At 43.3% G+C, this 6,666-nt stretch overlaps 1 non-coding gene across 1 annotated transcript; it reads right to left on the reverse strand.

Moving 5' to 3' along the window:
- Window positions 1-474: 474 nt before the first annotated feature.
- On the reverse strand, window positions 475-581 carry LOC128112333 (U6 spliceosomal RNA). Its single transcript, XR_008218953.1, has one exon. It is a non-coding gene; the product is annotated as a U6 spliceosomal RNA (small nuclear RNA).
- Between the last annotated feature and the right edge of the window lie 6,085 nt (window positions 582-6,666).

Here is a 6,666-nt window from a genome sequence, read left to right on the forward strand (position 1 = left end):
GTGGTGTGCTCTTCCCTGGGGAAGGCTGTTTCTCCCACTCTCGACATTCCTGGTTACTTACAGTTCTTTGTGGAGGTTGGAGGCCTCGTGGGCTTTCCCCCATCCATGACAGCATGGCTACCGTTGTCCTTGTTCAGCTCACACTTAGGCAATAATGGCGAATGTTTGTGGGTGTAGCTTCTGAGGTTGCTAGGAGACACAATCTCCCAGCAAACTCCCCGGTCCTCTCACAAACCCAACGGCCCCTTCTCTTGCCGTGTTCCCTGAGCCTTATAAGGTGTGGGAATTGTTTGGTAGATGCATCCACTGGGACTGGGCTCCTCGACTCTGCGTTTTAATTGGTGTGAGTTTTCAGCAACGGCCTCCATCTGTTGCAAAGAAAAGCTTCCTTGATGAGGGGTGAGGGCTCTAGCTGACTGTGGGTAGAAGGACAAATACTTAGAAAGCAGTTAAGTACTATGCTGATTTAGTGAAAACAGCATGGAACATTTCATGAGTTTGCATGTCATCCTCGTGCCGGGGCCGTGTTTATCTTCTCTGGGTTGTTCCAATTTTAGTGTACATGCTGTCGAAGCAAACACTGTAAGGGAGTTTTTTACAAAGGTGAATTCCTGAGCATCGATGAAGGACACCGGAGAGAGAGGTTTGTCAAAGTAAAATGGTCATCTGTTTGCCGGTTGGCACTCTCTGAAATTGGTCCTCACACGGATACCAAGAGACAGAGGCCCCGTCTTTTTTTCTTGATGGTCACATTTTGAATGGAAGTCCCTCGGACCCTGAAGAAAGACATTCCTGGCTTATAATTGGTGTAAGGCCAGGAGAAGATTTATGGGCAAGGAAAAAATTTCTGAAATACGTGCTCTAAAAAGGGAGGTCAGGAGCCAGCAGTCAAAAAAGAAACCAAAAATTTTTTTTTTTTTTTTTTTGGTTTTTCGAGACAGGGTTTCTCTGTGTAGCTTTGCGCCTTTCCTGGGACTCACTTGGTAGCCCAGGCTGGCCTCGAACTCACAGAGATCCGCCTGGCTCTGCCTCCCGAGTGCTGGGATTAAAGGCGTGCGCCACCACCGCCCGGCCCAAGAAACCAAAATTTTAGATAAGCTAACGGACTCCAATATCACTGTAGAGCCGTATCCGGACTGTCAAAATACACCAGCCAGCTTTTCACTGCTGTAACAAAATACCCAAGATAATCAAGGAGAAAGGTTTATTTGACCCAGGGTTTCAATCTGCAGTTGTTTAACCCTGTTGCCTTGGGTCTGTAGTGGCGTAGTATGTAAGGGAGAATCACATGACGCAGGAAGCCTGTGGACCTAACTGTGGTCAGGAACAGGCGGGAAGGGCCTTGGTCCCAGTATCTCTCAAGGGGCACATGCTAGTTAGTGTTAATTATCATCTGGACAGAGTCTAGAACCACCCGGGAGTCAAGCCCCTGGGTGTGCCTGTGAGGGACTGTCTGAATTTTTGATGACAATTCTTACTTGATTTAGACCCTTCATAACTGCAGCTGGGACTATTCCCTGGGCAGGTGGTCCTAAACTATATAAAAATGGAGAGGTGCGTTGAGCAGCAGCAAGCATGCATTCAGTGTTCTCCGCTTTCTGTGGATACAAGCGAGCAGCCCTTTGAATCCCCTGCCGCCCGACCTCCCTGCCATGATGCTTTGGATTGTGAGCTCAAACAGACCCTTTCTCCCTTCAGGTGCTTTGTCAGGAGAAAAGAAGCCGAGACAGCACACAACCCAGGTGACCTCACTTCCTCCTCTTAAAGGCCGGAGCACCTCCCAGTCACCCCACAGGCTGGAGACCAACCACACCTTTAACACACCCGTGGGCCCGTGGGGGAAGCACATTTAGGCTTTGAACTACAGGTCTGTGCTAACGGATCAGTGAAGAGGCACTCATCTATGGCAAAAAGTCTCCTGCTGCACCGGGCATCACCTGTCCAAAACAAGCTTCTCACTCCTATTTCCCGTGGAACCATTATTTTGGGTGTTCACTTTAAAATCTCATTTTCAAATTTAAAAAAAAAAAAAGCATGTTAAACCAAAGCAAGAAGATAGAGAGAAGTGTTTGCTTCCACTTTCTTCCTTGCCTCAGCTGAATCCTAAAAGTTTAAAGAAAATGCAGGGCTGAGAAAGGGGCTCAGCTGCTGTGTGTCCCTCAAGGATCTTCCTAGATGATTTTTCTGGCTCAAAGCTCTTTCAGGAGGAGGAGTCTCTCCGTCTCCAGATACCACCTCAGTTGCTTCTGCATTTCAGTTCCCCCCAAATAACGCAGTTATGAACCTAAGGCACAGTTAAATAAATTAAAATGGGGAACACAGCACAGTAGTGTATAGGTAAAGGATAGATACATGTTAGCTGTTACTTCACAGGGTGGTGGCCAGGGCGATAGAAAGGCACAACCCTAATCCTAGGGTAACTTTGGTAATGGTAGAGTACAAGAATGCCCTAGTTATAGCCACTCCATCAGTTGCTACATAAGAGCCCAGTAGATTTCTGTGCAGGAAGATGTAAATCATTATGTTCTTTATAAAGAATAATATTTTTCTAGAGACAGACTTCCCCAAGAATACAGGTCTCTCCCTCTCCTCTATCAAGCCCGCCATAGACACAAGTAAGATCTGAATATGGATCTTCCTGGCTGCACAGATCCTCTTCAGATGTTTCTTTTAGGAAACATCAAATTAAAAAAAAAGAAAGAAAGAAAAAGAAAGGAAGGAAGGAAGGAAGATAGATAGATAGAAGAAAGAAAGGAAGGAAGAAAGACAGGAAGGGAGGGAGGGAGGGAGGGAGGGAGGGAGGGAGGGAGAGAGAGAGAGAGAGAGAGAGAGAGAGAGAGAGAGAGAAAGAAAGAAAGAAAGAAAGAAAGAAAGAAAGAAAGAAAGAAAGAAAGAAAGAAAAAGAAAGAAAAGAAAGAAAGAAAGAGAAAGAGGCAGTCCTCTGGCCCTTGAAGGATGGTCTCTCTTAGCTCTTGCCAGCATCCTTGAAAGGGGCAAGCTTTTTAATTTCACAACACTCAGACACAGCAGTCTCAATTGTTCTTCCTGGGAAAAGCCAACTTGTAAAACTCACTTTAGAACTACTCATAACAGTATATACTTCGGTGCTTAGTTGACCCAGCAGGGTCAGGGGTAGGGGCTTTTAAAAGGGAAGAATGCCTTAAAGATGGTTTGTTTTTATGCCTGACCTAAATCTTTCACTTCCTCTCACAAGAAAAAAGCAGATGTTCAGTGCGGGGTAGGGGAGGGAACGGGGGAGATGAAGGAAACAAAATATGTGTGGTCCAAGTTAGTCTTTAAAACATCAGCCGAATGCTCAGTCTCCTTCATGTTAGTGTTTAGAATTTCAGCACAGAGCATTTTCTACCTCACCTGTGTATGAACTCCTCTCTTCACACCCTCCCTACTCTGTTTGTACTCTAGAGGGCCAAATAAAATAAAAAGGTTTTAAAGCATGGTCAGTAATACAGGAGCCATTTTCTCAACAAATGATGTTGGCTCTACTGGACACGTACTGGAATAAAGATTCAGCTAAACCCTTACCTTACACCATACACAAAAGTGAACTCAAAATGAATCAGTGCTTTCATCTACATATAAGAAGGGGGAAAAAAACTATAAAATTTTTTTGGAGAAAATCTTTATGCTCTTTGGTTGAGCTAGAATTTTCAGTTAAAACACAATTCATAAACAAAAAAAATTGATGAGTTAGACTATCAAAATGTTAGTTTTACATTTTAAACAATACTGTTAAAAAAGAAAAAGAAAGAAAAGTCACAGACCTGGAGAAAGTACTCGCAAACCTGCTAATTCTCATCTGCTAAGAGAATTACATTTGGATTACACGAGGAACTCTTATGACAAAGGTAAAGAAGAGCCCAATTTTTATAATGTGCAAAGAATTTGAGAAAAAAAAACACTAAGGGAGCTAAGTGAAGGGCCAGCAAATGTATGGAAAGATGCTTAGTAACACTTGTAATTACAGAAATTCAAACTAGAGCAAAAAAGAGACCCACTGAAGGAATATAATCCCCAGGACAAACAATGGCAAGTTTTAGCAAGGACATAAAGAACCAGGACCTTCACACAGTGTTGATGGGAATGTAAAACAGCACAGTTCCTTGGGAAAAAATGGGTGGGTTTGTTTTTAATTATATACAAATTCACAGTAAAATTCAGCAATTCTAGTCCTATCTACTCAGTAGAAATAGAGAGCTGAGGATATAGCCTGGTTAGTAGAGTGCTCGCCCAGCATCCTCAAGGCCCTGGATTCAATCCTAATAACCTGGTAAATCAGGTGTAGCAGCACATTCTTAAAATCCTAGAATTCCAGAGATGGAAGCAAGACCATCAGAATCTCAAGGTCATTCTCAGGAGTTAGGGATTTAGCATGGTGGTAGAATGCTTGCACTAGGTTTGGTCCTCAGCTCCAAGGAGGAAGCAAATTTACTTTAAAAAAAAAAAAAAGCACAAGGCAACATGGTCATCCTCATAGCAAATTCAAAGCCAGCCTGGGTTGCATGACCCTGTATCAAAAAGACAAAAAACAGTGTTGAGGAAATGGCCCAGTGGTTAAAAACCAGAACCACATAAAAATGTCAGGTGTGTGTGTGTGTGTGTGGTGTCCTGCCTGCATTTCAGCCTCAGAAGGCGAGACAAGGGGTTCTCAGAGCAAGCTGGCAAGCTGGCTACAGCCAGTCAATGGTGGTGCATGCCTTTAATCCCAGCACTTGGGAAGCAGAGGCAGAAATCTCTGAGTTCAAGGCCAGCCTGGTCTACAGAGCAAGTTCCAGGACAGCTCAGGGCTATACAAGGAAACCTTGTCTTGAGAAACCAAAAATAATTAATAATTAATTAATTAATTTTTAAAATAAAATAAAAAATAAACAAGCAAGCTGGCTACAAAACTAGCTACACTAACTAGCTCTGGGAGATTCTGCCTCAACGAATAATGTCAAAGAATGGTGGAGGATGATTACTAACATCAATATCAGGCCTCCACACAGGTGTATGTACACCCACGTACACACATGCATGAACACACGTGCAAATATAGGTGTACACACATGAGTATACACCACAGCCACTCAAAACTGGAAAAAAAATAATAGAAGAAAGATAAAGGGAGAGGTAAGTAAGATATATATATATCAACAGAAAGACTTGCATTCATAGAAACAATTGCTGATCACGTCTGAAACCTGGAAACTCTCCAGCTGCCTGTCAAAGATGAACTGTAAACTAGTTATCCATGTGACAGAGTGTTAAATGCTTGTTGTCAGACATTGGGCTCAAAGAAGTACACCAATCAAGAAAGGCTCCATACTAGATAAAATATCCCAAACTGGCAGATCTAGAAACAGAGTAGACTGAGGATGACTGAGACCAAGAGAAGGGTTCTTTGGGGCATGGTGAAAATATGTTGAGGGAGAATTGTGATGATGGCAAACTCTGTGAATTTACTAAAAATCATAGAATTGGACAGCATATGTGGCTGGGTGTGTGGCATATAAATCATACTTCAGTAGCCTGAGATCCTAAAACATAAATATGCTTCCGTGTCCAGCAGAGGTGTGTAGCTCTCAATGAATGCCACACTTGACACTTTGCTATTACTCCTGATGGAAACCAGCCTTCCATGCAGGACCACATCTCTACCAACAAGAACAGCAGGTACCTTCCTGTAGGTCAAGATTCACAGCAGCTAACCAAGCCTGAAGAGACAGGCCTGTAATCTCAGCCCCTTGGGAAGATGAGACAGGAGAATGGCAAGGTCAAAGCCTGCCTAGACATCTTAGCAAGACCCTGGCTCCGAACAAAAAGTTAAAGTCGGGGAGGGACTGGGATACAATTCAGTCTAGAGTGCTTGCCCTGGCTGCAATCCCTAGTACTGAAAGGGAGAGCAGAGAGTGTGGGAGAAGGGGGGAAGGAGGGAGAGAGGAAAAGGGGAAGAAAGGAGGGAGGAGGGAGAGAGGGGGCAGAAAGAAGGGAGAGAGGGAGGGAAGGAGATACCTAAAACAGCTGGAGCACATATCATATGTTAAAATTAAGGAAGTACCTGGACAACACTCACTAGCATTTAAAGTTGGGGTCAACCCGTAAGGAGCCCACTGTTTCACACACACACACACACACACACACACACACACACACACACACACACCCCAAAAAAACCTTTATAAGACCTGGCAATGCTTGTCAAAATCTATATTGCAAAAATTGTATTCTTTCTCTTTCTCTTGACAATAACAAAACCTGATTCAAAATGGGTAAAAGACTTGCATAAACATTCTAATGGCCTATAAGCATGTGAAAAAAATGCTCAGTGTTACTAAATATTAAATAAGTGCCAATCATAGCCACAGTGAGATTCTGCTTTATGCCTACAAGGATGACTATAATAATAATTTAAAAAAAAAAACAGAGAAAGTAACAAGTGATGGCGTGGGAGAAGAGAAATTGGAATTTCTTGTGCATTGCCAAGAGGGATAAGAAGTGAAGCAGCTGCAGAAGAGCAGAGTTCTGCAGTTCCTTAAAAATTCTCTACAGCAGATATCCTGCATCCGTATTTGTAGACACATAATTCATAATAGACAGAAGGTGGGAAGTACCCACACCTGCCCAACAGCAGGATACAGGGTAAGCAAAGCATGGCATGCGTGTACA

The sequence above is a fragment of the Peromyscus californicus genome, unplaced genomic scaffold (assembly GCF_007827085.1).
Source record: "Peromyscus californicus insignis strain IS unplaced genomic scaffold, ASM782708v3 Scaffold_16__1_contigs__length_79575227, whole genome shotgun sequence".
Classification (NCBI taxonomy): Eukaryota; Metazoa; Chordata; class Mammalia; order Rodentia; family Cricetidae; genus Peromyscus; species Peromyscus californicus.